Source organism: Ixodes scapularis, unplaced genomic scaffold (assembly GCF_016920785.2).
Source record: "Ixodes scapularis isolate PalLabHiFi unplaced genomic scaffold, ASM1692078v2 PGA_scaffold9__187_contigs__length_104089568, whole genome shotgun sequence".
NCBI classification, from domain to species: domain Eukaryota; kingdom Metazoa; phylum Arthropoda; class Arachnida; order Ixodida; family Ixodidae; genus Ixodes; species Ixodes scapularis.
This window is the reverse complement of record NW_024609884.1, coordinates 100,258,494-100,273,527: the sequence shown is the minus strand read 5'-3', so window position 1 is coordinate 100,273,527 and position 15,034 is coordinate 100,258,494. Positions and strand designations below refer to the sequence as shown.

At 45.1% G+C, this 15,034-nt stretch overlaps 1 protein-coding gene across 2 annotated transcripts in view; it reads right to left on the bottom strand.

Annotated features, from left to right (window-relative positions):
• Positions 1 to 15,034, bottom strand: part of LOC8025400 (neuropeptide Y receptor type 2) — a 1,264,215-nt gene that overhangs the window by 7,569 nt on the left and 1,241,612 nt on the right. The gene's annotated exons all lie outside the window — the stretch shown is intronic.

Below are 15,034 nucleotides of genomic sequence, written 5' to 3'. Positions count from 1 at the left end.
TGGCGTACTATCATGCTGATGGGGGCTTTTGGCAGTCGAAGCAAGCGGAAATGCGCATGCAACATAAAATAAAGCGCACCGCAGCGTTGGCTATACGCGCGAGCTCCTTGCTCAAGGACGCACCTCGGCTATATGAACTGGCGCACAGGCGAAGCAACTGCTAAAGCTATGAGTCGAGATTCTAAAGAGAATACGTTGTGTTCAATTGACAATGCATTCTTGAGCTGTCACAAAAATGCCATTTGGCGCGTCATAGAACATTGCATTCAACAATACCATTGACTGTGTCCCTTCTATGATGAATCGAAGATGAAACATTCATCCCCGAATAGAGCGTTCAAAAATCAGATACACGATCAGAGACGCGGTAACCGCATTGGAATCGCCATTGTATTTAGTCTGAGACATCACTCTACGACATGTCATCTTACCCGAGGTTTTCACAGCTCCCAAGGTAAACGCGACAGCGGTCGTTTTGGGTACAAGACGATCCCCCAAGACCTTCCCCAATCTTATATAATGTCCTCAGTGTAGATCCTTGAAAAGCAAAGTGGAAGAAAATCATTATTTTATTGATATCAGATTTGTTTGATTAAAATCAAATTTATTTGGTATAATTCAGATAAATTTGGTTTAAAACACTAGCCTGTGGGAATTATTCCCATACTTCCATGTGATTATGATCGAGTTATCTTTGCCTCATCGCGTCGTCGCACGCGAGCATTTTTGAGACCGGATAACCCGTTTTCCCTCTCCCTCCAATTCTCCTCTCTCGCATCCCATTTAGGGAAGTCTTTTTCTCCTCCATCGAAAAACCGGTCAGCGCGGTGGAACTGGTCCTCCTGCCCCTGAGAAGTTACTCAAAAAGAGTAATTAAGTTAAGTTACTGAGTGTTGGCTTTAAAAGTCATTCAAGTAGATTAGAAATTGCTCAAATGGAAAGTGATTGAGTAAATTACTAACTACCGTAAAGTACCGATTTACTTTTAGAGATACTTTTATATTTTTTATAGTAAAAAGAAAGTACTTAAATATTTTGATTCGTCAGCGAAATTCTGCTAGCCAAATATAAAGCGGCTTGTGTTTTCACATAAATGCTGAAACAGCTGGTTCCGCTCCTGTGTGATTAATTGTTTTGTACTTTTTGTTTTCTGGTCAATGGTGTACTGCGGATGTATCTTTTCTACTTTGAGGTTTAGCACTGCCTGAGCTTGATTTTGCAGACAGTGTTTGCTTGTTTACAGTGTTGCGTAAAGTAGATCTAAAACGTACTTGAAGTAAAGTGCAAAGTTGATTAGAGGTTATATACATTAAGTATCGTAAGTACACCAGGTGCAATCTACTTGAAGTAAACTACTATAAATACAACATACTTTTAAAGTAAAGTACAAATACTTTTTAACACAATCTTTCTTGATTCCCTTTCAACCCTATTTTTTTACATTCTTTTATCTGGTGTGCATTGCTTCAGGGGTAATCGGAGGAGCACCATTTTTTTTTTCGGAAATGGCGGAAAATGTTGGATAAAGTCAAGTCGCCACGGCGTAGTGTTTGCACGACTGTAACGCGCACTTTGTTTCGCCAAAATCGGCCTCCAAAGATACAGGCGCGTTAAAGTCGAAACCGAAACTCAAAAATAAAAACGCAATACTCGGTATAAGGTGGCTAGCCCCATCGTCATTGTGACCGTTTGTATACATATCAAGGGGGGGGGGGGGGGAGGGAAAGGGAACGCGGCGCAAAGTGGGGGCGGCCATATTAAAACCGCCTACGTTGCCAGCATAGGTTTTGCAGCGAAGAAGTTGCTGCCATATACGGCAGACTGAGTATTACTTTCTTCGTTTTAAAAAGAGAATGTATTGTTGAGTTACATAAGTCCTCCTGCATACAGACAACCAAGTTTAATTATATTTGTCTTGTTTACTTGGTTTGAAACCCTAAAAACCGGTTTTTGACGACTTATTGCTTCCATCATTTTGGAGTACGCAAGACAATTATCTCGATGCTCTGGTTTCGGTTACAAAAGCAAGACAAAACCCTCGTAGTTCCCGCCCTCAGTACGGACGCCTTCCACAATTTGATGCCGGATAACTGGATGAACAAGGATTTACATTTATTTCAAAGGTCACTTTCGCCGCTTCCTCAGTGTCGAGCAGCCGGATCAGCTGGCGGCAAGCCGCGGATGGAAGGCTTGAGCATCAACAGCCTAGAGCAGGGGTCTCAAACACGCGGCCCGCGCAAGTGGCCCGTGATTCGCTGGGACGCGGCCCACAGGCAACTGGCTATGAGTCGCGGTTCCCATGTCTCGAGCGCTAGAACAAGCATGCGGCTTCGTGATCTCTTCTCGCTGATTCATTTTCGCTCAAAAAGTAGCTCTGCTCATTTAACGCATTCACATAGTTTATACTTATCTGTGTTTATTTGCCCTATGTTCCGCTTTATTTTTTGCTTCTCAGCTTTTTTGTAATGTACAACTGTTCCGCTACCAGGCCGCAAGCGCGAGCTATTCGTCAAAGGGCGCATCTCGGCTGCGCGAACTTTCGATCAGCCGTAGCAACAGCCAAATATAAAGCTACGAGCTCGAGATCCTCGTCATAAAAAATTGTCACAATTAAAAGACAAGTATTTCTCAGAGTGTTGTAATAAAAATCGTAAGGAAAGCAAGAACTGCCAAATTAACCGATTGTTTTTAGAAATATGTTTAGAGCTCGGGGTACGACAGTGTACTCCTTCCCTTGTTCTATTAAAAATGGCAGCACGTTGGCAGGGGCGGTGTCATTTTAATTCTAGTTATCACATCACGGCAGGGCCCAGAGTATTCATACAACACATGAAAGTGATTGACCGCACTGGCGAAACTGTGATTTTACAAAAAGCATAGAGAGCGAGGTCTCTTCGCTATAAAATTTTATGCCCCCCCCCCTCTCTCTCCCCCGTCTTACGTTGGCTGGCGACCTTTCCGGTGTGGGCTATTTGGCCCCAACACTTCAATGAGTTTGAGACCACTGGCCTAGAGCCACTACAACAGCACAAGTGCACTGAGTGCCGATGCGGGTGATGCGGGCTTCTGTCAACTGGTAGCCCTGCACAAACCGTAAACGTTCCAGCTCTTCGTCATGACACGGTGTTGCAGAAAGCATGGTAAAGTACAACTACACGGACCACCAAATCAAACGCACTGTTATCGTAAATCTTGGCTTGTGATTGCGCCTTTGTAAATCATCTTATTTGTTTTGCTGGAGAGATGCAAACGACGGGCATAACAAAATCGTTTGCATATTCCGCATACCTCGCAAAATCACTTACCCAGTCACCTTGCGAAAAGCGCGAAACACGGAGTCCGCACCGTCCTGACTTACCAGTCTTTTACCTGCTTTATAGCAGTTTGTACCTGCTAGTAGGTATGTCTACTGAAACTGCAACTTGAAATTAGGGCCAATGCCAGAGAAAAAAGACAAAGTTGGGAAAGCTTGTTCGCTCTCCCCAATTTCTCAACTCTCAAGTGATTGTACCATAATAAATTGACCAACACCTCTCCCCAAAATAAAGAATCACTATGTTCAGTACGTAAAAAATGGTCTCAGTTCATGCATCTGTAGGTAGGTAGGAAACGTTGCCCTAATTTATTCACACTGCATGATGAGCGCAACAAACTCACTCGAGATTTACATCAAAATATCGGTGGTGACTTAAGTTTCCCTGAAATTCAGTATAACCGGTCGTTTGCAGGACCGAATCATCTACTCGGGCGGTGTGCGTCGCTGTGCAAACGCAGTCCAACAGCTCTGAGCATAAAAACGGCAGATCTTGGACAACAATCCAGAGTCCATTGTTCCATTAAAACGACGTAATTTTGTTGAAAACGCCCGCAGCTTTTTACTCACGGTATGAGTCGAGAATCTTCCACATTTTAAAAGGGAACGAAAGAAGATTTACTTTTAAAAACGGTTGCTGCGTCCTCCCGGACCAGCTGGATCGGATCAGCTGACGACGACGGGACTAAACCTTTGAACCTCAACCCCACAATAACCAATTTACGCTTATTGTTAGTATGGGATTCTTCCTTCAAGCACCGCACTACGCACCACGAACGTTTCAGCTCTTTCTCGCATCGCCGTGTTGCACCAAACAGAACAAGATCGCCAAAGTCAACGCAGCGCTGTCGTGAACTTTGGCTTGTGGTTGCGCACTCGTGAACCCTGTGACCCTTCGCTTTCAAAGCACACACGACGATTACGAATGATACTTTTCGTTTTTCGGGAACATCACAGGGGCACTTCTCCGGTCATGTCTTCGCTACATGTGCTCGCAAACCGCGTCAAACCAAAACAATACCGGCGCCATGTTGAACGTGCGTCGTTGCTAGATTTTCTGTGACGAAACAAAAACAACGAAAGCAAACCGGCTCTAGCTTCCAGCGTACATCGGCGTTGCGCCGTCGCCAGATTTTCTCCGTCAGCTCTAACTTAAAGATGACCTACAGATGCAGCAACACTGGTATCGAGTTTTAATATGGCGGCCCCACGGAGCGCCCTAAATTCTGAGGAGGTTGCATGGGAAGCGGCGGCACCTTCCTCCCCCCTGATACGTATATGCCATTTTGGTCTCCGGATCACCGGTGTATCACGCGTCTACGGACTCGTGTCTGCCGTCTTAAGATTAAAAAGGAAAAGAAATTCGGCTAGAAGGCAATATATTAAACGAAAGGCCACCACGCTGCGGGAAAAGATAACGGAGCAGCACTGCGTGGCCTCGCAATCCCAGCGACCCGACGAGCTTGCGAAGTTGTTTGGAAGACGGCCTTCCTAGAGGCAACGGTCACGCACTCGTACAAGCGCAAGAAGCGCGGCACCTAAAACGCTTCAGACGAAAGCCAAAATTACCTTTGTGGACAGCGTGGAACCATCGTCGAACGACGCCAAGTGCACGGTATTTCCATTGGCGTGCGTTTCATGAAATATGTTCTATAAGGTATGTGTTCAGTCTTCCTTTTTTTTTTTTACCTGCGCGGTACAATCAACATCCAGTTATTTTCCGAATATTTGAGCGCTAAATATACCTGCACGTTACAATCGGGGGCGATATACAATCGCGCAAACACGTAGTTGATTCACTCTGGCTGAGGAACTATTTAACACAATACACATATCAGGCAATTATTTTTATCGGTCTTATAGCCGCCGTTACTTCACTCAGAGGAATGACCAGATGACGTCTCGAAAAACGATAGCGCGTTTTCACATGACGATACGCCATATTTTGCTTCCAAGTTTGGAGAACGTACTTTAAAGTAAGGAATTTAATTTCTTCAGAAATTAACAGAAAAATAGTTTAGTAAAGTACAAGTACATGCTCAGAGAATGTACTTCAACTGAAGTACAAGTGTTCTAATCATATTTGAAATTGCACTTTCAGTATACCGTGTTCCAGAGATGGCAGTATTTCAAATACAAGTATTTGAAATACGTATTTCAAATACTTTGTGTATTTTGCATTTGTATTTAATTACAAATTGGGTAATGTATTTGACGTGTGTATTTAAATACTAAAACGTGGGTATTTGAAATACAATTGTAATTAGATACAATTTTGTGGGCGAAAATACATCTTGTTTTTATGCATGTGGTTGTAAGATTTAGTCTCCATCCTTTATTCGGCCATGGGGCTTTTTTTTCTTTTTCTCCTCCGGCTTTATTTTAAAGGCACTGTCCAGAGCAGGAAGAAAACTACGTTCTGCACCGAATGCAGTGTCTCTCAATCAAGCACAAGCGTTTAGTGACTTTGTGATTACGGTGCTAGTCCAGGGCAAGAATAGTGACGCAATCAACGTTCACAGGCAGACTGGCTAAATAAGTGCCTGTGACAACTGTAATGTTTTCCAGCCTGATTTCCATTCATATTTTTGCCTGGAGCATTCTAAATGAGCGGGTCGTCCAGATTTTCGTAACTGGTGCGAGTTGCAACAATAAAAAATGCTCTAGCTAGTGCTGCGCGTCTTGGTCGTCTCGGTTCTTTGTTGGTCTATTCCAAAATTTAATCGACAAAAAAAGCTGCTTGATGCCCTGTGCTTTTTTCAGCTATTACCTCCAAGCTGATTACATTTTTCTTTTGTGATTATATTGTCACGAAGGACAAGTGATGAGGCGGCGAATAACTGAAGGAACTAAACGTTTAATAGGGCGAACTTGTGCCCAAACATAAAAAGAACCAAAAGATAACAGCAGAGCGTCGCGGGCGTCGGAGTCGGCGAAAGAGCAGAGTCGAACGCTGGGGCGAAACTGACTGCAGATCGCCACGCGGAGCCCCTTATGTACGCGCGTTGGCTTCTGGAATAATCGGCCTAAAATGTTCGGCAGTCTAAAAAATAGAATATGCCAATCATTTGTTCCGTGCTGTAGCGCGTGTACTGGAGCGAGCTTCCAAAGCGTTCATTGAGACCATGAAACTGCTTCGAATCAGCTGGGAACAAATTCTACAGTCCAGAGAGTGAACCCCTGCCTTCCACTGACGTCACTTTTTCATTGCTGCCAGTGGAGACTTTCAGTTTGAAAAACATGGTGAAGACCAAAACTGTATGTTCAGTAACTTCGCAAAAAAAAAAAAAAAAAAATTTGACCTAATATTGGGGATACAATTTTAGCGATGTTTGTTCGTGAGGCTAGCAAAATTTCAAGCAAATCAGAGAGAATTAAACAATCCGTGGAGTACTCCTTTAAAGGGATACTTCAAGAAAATTTGAAATATACCCGTCGTGTTAAAAAAATAGGCTGAATATGATCCACAAATCCGTATATGACAGTCACACGTTTGAGGTTTGAGCGTGATGGCTGTATTTTTTGTTATAAACGGCGCACTCTGGCAAGCGCTCGGAGAGCAGCCAGTAGAGGGCAGGGTCACATCAGTAGCAATCGTGACGTAGTTTATCTCGGGACTTTACGTCCGGACGCAGCCAATGCCGCTCTGTAGACGTAGCCCGTGGTACGCTTTCCACGCGTCGCTGTGCCCGCTCTCCAAGGTCACGTGTCATTCAGACAACCTTGGATAGGCGCCGATGGCTCGTAGCATCCGCTGAAAGCAGCCGAAGAACACCAACGATCGGGCGACCGTAAGTAACCCCAAGCTGCTTTTGTACGAATTTGGAGTGACGGGTTAATCTTCCATAATCTCGTGGAGGGACAATAGCGACTTCTGAGACAAACAAAAGAGAATCTCGGGTAGGGGAATGTTCCTCCTTCAGCTTTTGTCTCGTCGTGGCGGGAGGCGAGACAGTGATCGTCATTGCCTGTCAAGGTTCCTGGACGGGCATTACTAACGAGGCGTTAGCGACATACGCCAGGTGCTCTTTGCTAATCGTGTAATTTGTTTTAAAATTCCTTTTTGTCTTTTTCAACAAGAGATTGGTGTGTCTCATGTGATAATGCTCCCTTGAACACGAATATACCAAGAAATAAGCGTCGACATTTCGTTGCAGTATTCCTTTAAAGTACTTCCCAATTCATAATGTTTTTTGTGTATTATGTTTTTCAAAAACGTTGTGAGAATTATTAAACTTTTCGAACCATCGTCTAATCTTGGACGATGTGCATTTGCCGAGTTTTGAGAGGAAAGGCAACGCAAAGAGGTCACCTTTGCGTTGCCCTTTAGCACGCGATCCCCCAAGTTCAGCACAAACAACGGCAGTACCAGGTGGGTTTCAGAGCAGGTGCTGCATTTTGTTGACTCCTTTGAGTGAGGTTGCATGTTACCTACATATGATCTGAAGATTTTTGCGATGATAACGGATGATTGGAACAATGGCATGCCACAAAGTTGTGGCCAGCTAGTTTTTTCGTAACAATAGCCGATTTACGACAACGAAAATAATCCCTGGAGAAGGGGAAAAAGAGGGACAAAGGACGAACACAAATCTCCAAACACAGCTAGATAACTGGTAAGCGACCGAAAAAATTCGCCTGATCCGGGTATCGAACCCGGGACCTCTCCATTACAGGTGGAGCGCTCTACCAACTGAGCTAACCAGGGGTTAGACGTGAGTAGAGCAAACGGGTTTTATCAGCTGCCACCAGTCTAACATCAACAAGGGTGAAGCTTGCAATTTAAGGTTATAATTATAATGCAATTGAAATATTAAACGCCGAGTTTTCAAGGCCTTAGCATATCGTTCTTAGTAGTTTTTTAAGTTTACGTTCTTGATATAATTGAAAAAAGGTATTTTAGAGGACGTTCAAAAGTTCTGGGACATAAAACGAGCGCAGTCGTTGTCCATACTTCGTATAAACACATGGGATAATGAAACGTTCACCATCTCTTAGAGAGCGATATACAACCCTAGGAATTTTAAAAAGGCTTGACCAGACATGTTTACTATAACGTATCTCTGGAAAAGAGGCGAAAAATGCGGAAGACATAAATATTCAAATAAATCCTCATTTGGGATATTTATAGATGTGTACGCTGCGCCTTTCAAAATGCTTTTCGAGATGCTATCAATTTTATCTTGCCAGAGCATAGAACAGTTTGCGTAGACAGTAATACCATATCTCAACAGACATACGATAAAGTATTCGCGATTATTTTTCTAACCTAAAGAGGGAGAAACATTGTGGTAGAGCATAGATACACTTCGTATTTCTTTAGCAACGTAACTAAGGTGAGAGTTCCAGGACATATCACCGTCAAGATAAATTCCTAAATACCTATCTGTATGAACATATTCGAGAGGATTACATCTGCAGCTGGTACAGTTTGACGAGTGCAGCCCAAAAGGAACATGTGAAGTTAAACGTTTTAAAGGACTATTTAAGCACATCAGTTTTGTTTTATGAACGTTAATTTTAATAAGATTGGCGTCAAACCAGTTCATCACCTGGGTGGCATTAGCTTGCAATAGGTTAATCGCACTGTTACAATTTATATGCGTTGACAACAGCAGCGCATCATCTGAGTGTTGAAATGTTTGACATCCTGAGACAGATTTCGCAGGGTCGTTTACGTGCAAATTAAACACAAATGGGGATAAAATGGAACCCTGATATACTCCTGGGTCGCTAAACTCGTCGAGCCCAACTTTGTGCCCGAAGTTTGCGGAGCGCCTTAATTGGACTTTCGCGACGCTGACGTCGCGCCGAGCGAGGTGTCAATCATTCGAACGCTCAATTCTTTGGGAGCGGCAGAATGTAGCAAAGTTCATCGGGGCGCGCCTGCAGCGCGTGAGGGGCGCGAGGAGCCCTCTGATTGACCGGCTTGGCCAATGACGTAGCGCCCGTTTGTCCCTACATCCCTACTCCAAGCTAAAATTAATGCTTTGTAGATTGTCCCTAGGCAACCTGTTGACGCGCCAAATCCCTCCAAAGTTTGTGAAAAAAAAAAAAAAGTGATTAGAATCCTCGTTTGTCAAAGTTGTCGCTCAGGTCAAAGTGACGTTTCCGAACTTTGCGAGAGCCGTGGTTTGAGCTCGAAATCTTCGCTTCGGATCGAGAGGAAGTTAAACTTTGTCAACAGGGCGGTGCCGTACGCTGCGGCCTAGCTTATCTTCCGCCACCGTCGGCGTCGCTACCGAGACCACGAGGACGCCTTTCAGCTCCCTGACGACGACTTTCGGCGACAGTACCGGCTATCAAAAGCTGTTGTGCGCTGACTCTGCGACGAGCTTCGTTCGGCGCCCGGACTTCGAGGCGGTGGACAATCGCGTCTACCATGACCGTGGAACAACAAGTTCTCTGCGCGCTCCGGTTCTTCGGAACCGGTAGCTTTCAAGGCACGGTGGCGACTGACGAGAACCTGCCAGTCTCCTACATGACTGTGGGACGGGCTGTCGGAGTTTTTGCGGCTGCCATCATTTTTTTTCTCTAATATCCGGAAGAGGTACTACTAAGCTGGTATACAATTGGGAATGTTGGAGAACAAATAAGAACCGGGGTAATTCTTGGGTAGGGTCGAGTCTCTCGGCAGCCGGCAGAATTATTTCCCCGAAATTCTACTGGCAGTCGTCACTCATTGGCGGTCAAATCAGTTCATCGAACGACGTGTCATCGACAGATTGTTTCATCGGCACGCGATGTATTCACATGAAGATTTTCTTCAGTTAGGGGTATGTGCATATTAGACATTGTCACACTTTTATACATGTAAGGGAGGCGCCCCATAACTAACACCCTAAAAGTGTAGCGATATACCTTATAAAAAATATGTAAACCTTTACCCTTAAAAATGTGTGATTTTTTAAACACGTTTCTTAAAACGTGTGATAATGCACTACACCTTTTTATAAAGATGTAAAACTACAATACTCCTTCTCATAAAGGTGTAATTACCCCAGTACACTTTTTTTCTTGGCGTTCTTGGAGCCCGGGATTCAATAAAATAACTGAACAAATAAATTACACAAACGAGTCGCCGAAACAGGCAAGTCGCTACTTGGCCGGTGTCGAGGCAATTTCGGCCGAAAACTGGCACCAATATTTTCCGGGTGTACTGTTTTGCGCCTCGTCCCGACATCCGGCAGGTATGCGCGTACCGATGCAAAGAAACGATTTCTGTCTAATAGCTCCACTGATCTCTTATTAGGCTGGATAACGGATAGAGGCCTATATTGCTGGGGTCGAGCGCCATCACCACCGACAGTCATCGCTTGACACGAGCTAATACATGCTATAGGAGAAACGGGAAAACTCAATCTTATTACGTTAGTAGGTCGTTCTCGACCATTAAACTTCTATCGTATTTTCCGCAAATAATCGTTAATAATAGACAGTTTTTGAATAGGGTTATTGGCTCTTACGTACGCAATACGCAATAGTATAGCGTACGCTAAAAACGACCCGCTCGGACCGATTTTAGTTGTGCGTTACTTTTCCGAGTGAACACCTCGCATGATCTTGGTTAAATTTGCCAGAGTCGCAGAATTCCGCGTGCTAATAGCGCCACCATGCTCCTGAACATGAATACCGCAAATGAAAACGTGTCCAATCATTTTATTCAAAGTCAGACCAAGCCGCAGCTGCCTCGTCCAGCGCGCTTTTCTGCGGGGTACAGAGGCTACGAGTACGGGTGCGTAGCCAAATTCGATCACGGAGCCTCCGTCACTAGTCCCGTGGAAATGCCACCTTTCATCAATGCTATCGCGGAATGAAATCCATGACCTACTGAAGTCCAGTGCATAGCCAGAACTTCGGCGATTTCTCGAAGAGTTGTTCGTTCGTCGACGATGAACTGAGCGAATAGGGGGCATTCACTGGACGCCATATTTGAGGGTGCTGTTGAGAGCGCACGCTCAGAACAAGCTCACATTAATAGGCTGCTAAGACCGCCAATCTTGACGGTGCGGAATGCACGTTACAAAAGAACTGTGGAAGCTTGTCATCCGCACGCGCTCAGCATTCGCGCACACGGCTATGGCCGCCAGTGAATACTCCCTATAGGCCTAGCGTCAAGCATATCGCAGCGTTGACGCACAATTCGAGCGGTGAGCACTTTCACTGTGCACTCTTTCAGCTGCACGGCGATCTGATTCGACTGCGGTACGTCCCGGAAAGAAGTGCCGCGCTGAACACCACGTTATTTCACCGTTCGCGTAACACAGAACGTAGAGAACACCACGACGCCCTTGCTGCGCCAGTCAAGGTAACCGCCATCTTGAAACTGGTGCTCTCGTTGGGCCCAAGATCTCTCGAGAGCTTCCCGCAAGGCCCGCTAGCCCGCAACGCAACATCCCCAGCGTTGCGTGCGTACGCACTACGCTAGCCCTTCTACTGCATTCTGAGCATGCGCAATCACGACCCGCAATTTCCTTGCGTACGCAAAGCTATAGCGTACGGTCCGCTAAAACTGTGTATTATGGGCAAGAATATTAAACGCGTTAGAATACCAATCTTTTCTTAAAATACATGTTGTGTTGTTGAGTGTCGAGGGCGACTTTGTTGGGCGGTAACTGTGATGTGTTTAATGATACAAGGGTTACTGATAGTTATTGTGGAGTCATACGTGATCTCGGAGTCATCCGAGCTCAGCAAACGATAAGTTAGAAGCCTTTTACTGGTGCAATTTGCATCGTTTTAACCGCTTGTACATAATACTTCTGGTGAAAGCTTTTTCTTTGAACTGCTGTGACGGCTTCCGTGACAAACTGAAACTTGGAGCGTGCCGTACAGTCGCTGAACGTGTCATGTATTTAGCAACCGAAGCAAGCGACGTCGGTAAAGTCAATGGTGCTCCGGCCGATTGTTTATTTTTTTTTTTTATACCGATGTTCGAACGCTTGACGAATGTCTGTTTGATCTCGAAGCATCCAATATAATGATCGCAGCACGTCATGAAATACTCGCACTCGAGCACCGCGTACAAGCTTCCTACTTTTGCGTGTTTCTCCCTTACCGCTCATTCGCACTGGAAGCGGATCCACTTTCGCAAAGCGGTTGCCAACGCGGTTGTATAAAAATCCAGTACAATTTCGCGCGCACTTGATGTCATCGAGTGCACGTGCAATTGTACTGTATCTTTATACAACCGCGTCCACAACCGCTTTGCGAACGAGGATCCGCTTCCAGTGTGAATGAGCGGTTAGACTTGCGTGTATTGCCCGTTGTCAAGCAATGACCGCCGGTGATGCCAGCGACGGGCTCCCGATCCGCGATCCAGACTTGCACTGTGAGAGTTTTAATGCATTGCTCCCGCGGAGTGCTGCAGGGAGAACCGGCCCCGAACGAACTTGCCGAATGCACCGAGTGCAGACTGATGCTGTCGCCATAGATGTTGTAGAAAAGTACCGACTATAAACCGAAACTAGCGCCTCTTTGTTCGACGTGATGGGTGGGAATGCGAGACTGCAGTCGCTGCCATCGTTTATCTATAAATATTGGTTGCTGCAACGTGGAACTTACATTTGCGATGACTTCCAATTAAGCAACTCGGCTGTCAGAGATATCTACAGACGGCGTAAGTTTCCGAAACCAGCTGACTACAAAACCGCATACACTTGAGACAATTGATGGCACTGTACGCGCAAGAGCTTGCTTCGTTTTAAGCATAATATTATGAGTGAACCACTGAAAGGATACGGCTCAAATCTAGTTCGTTGGAATATGTAGCAATACGTTTTTTAAGTTTTTTTTATTTCCCTGATGAGGGCGTTGAGAACGAGAGCTTTCTCAAACAAAATACGACGGGGCAAGATAGCTGCCGTTCAAATATGACTTTTCTCAAGCCTCGGGCAATGTCTCCATGTTTAGCTTTCCCGGACGCTGAGTGAATGCGTCACAGGTTTCTGCTGCGGGAGCTTTGGCGACAAATGTTCCACCTTTCACCCGCACACGGATGATGTGAGATTTCACGGCCTCTGTGTTTCTCCTGAGCCTTTCATTACACACTGGTAGGATTCAGCGTCTGTACGGCAACATAGCGGCTCAAATTTTGCAATAATAAAGCATGGATCGTCGATTCCTCCCTTCGTGAAATATCAGACGCTTACAATTCAAGATAGCGTTTGAGTTTCTGGCCCGGGGGACGCAAGTTCGAGCAGAAAATCTACATTTTCTTTCGTTTCCGCTGTGTGAATGCCTCATCGTTGCAGACGAACTCCCGTCGTCTGCTCTCGCTTCTTGTCTGAGCGAGGCATGACGGGATCGAATTTCGGCCCAACGGCTCTACAGAGCCCAAAGACAACGCACAGCGAGTGTCGTGAACACTCGCCTCCCCGCGCTGTCTCGTGCTCTCGTGCACCGCCTAAGGATCGCGGAGGATTTTTCGTCAAAAGTTGCGAAGTTGAGCGCGCGCAGGTAGGAGGAAACTTTGCGGCGTTCTTTCGGTCACTCCCCCCGCTACGTCAGAAAGCAAAGAATGTTTTGTTCCATGAGTTTAGCGACCATGCTTTCAAGGACAGTTTGGCGCTACTGGTATCGCAAACTGAAACATGCTGCGTCCGGTTTGCTAGTAAATCTTGAAGTACGTCGAAAAAAGGCCCTCTGAAACTGTAGTTAAAAAGCTTTTTAGAAGTATTTAGTGATTGATGGAGTGAAACGCATGAGCAACGTCTAAAAACAGATTCCAGGCATATTTGTTTTTTTAAAACGTGCTATGTAATAAATCGTATACGAGGTCTTCCGGTGGAGATTCAGTGCCACGTCTCGCAATAAAACCGTACTGCTACGGAGCTAATATATTAGGCTAATCAAGAAAAATTGTCATAGTTTTCAAAGTGTGTTTTTCAAGTAGTAACCCTAAACAGGGAAGAGTAGAGATCGGCCCGGGGGGGGGGGGGGGGGGGGGGTAGCTTTTCGGCGTTGTATCAAGTGCCCCTTTTGTAATGTGGTCTCACGATAGCACTTTTAGCCAATAGGAATGATGTCTGAACTGATATCGTTTAAAATATATAAACATTACTCATGACATCAAAATTGTGCCGCAAGTCGCAAGGACGAACATTGTCCGCTCCAGGCGCCTTGTTGGGCTTAAAGCTAAACAAAAATATACGCAAATCTTCCACAGTCATGTTGGGCAAACAGGTGGATGACAAACTCGAATGTTGCAAATTATTGAGAGTGATAAGATCGTCCTGTGACGCACCCGAAACAGTAGCAAAAAAGCGATTAAAAGTGTCAGCGATCTGTGACGTATCGGAGCCAAAATATTTTGAAATTTAATTATCTATAGATGACTTGCCGGAACATCATTTTACTTCATTTACAATGCCCCAGGTTTTGGAAACGTCATGACGAGATTGAAAAAAAAAATTTTGTTGGAAATGTCGGAGTTTTAACAGCGAAGCTGTATACCTCTACCATCAAAGGAAATTTTCATGCCGTTGGCGTTGCAAGCAAAAAAACTCCCGGCGAACAATTGTGAGGCATACAGCATACAGCTCTGTATCCGTTTTAATAAAGAAAACCACAAAGGAAACAACAAAACAAGCATCAAAATCACGTCATGACTTATAAGGCCCGTGAGAGCAATAGGAACACCTTCCCACACGTTCCGGTAAAGATCAGGTTTGCAGCTGCTTCGAAAGGGGTTGACGTCATTCGAAGCCCTCGTGTGAAGTG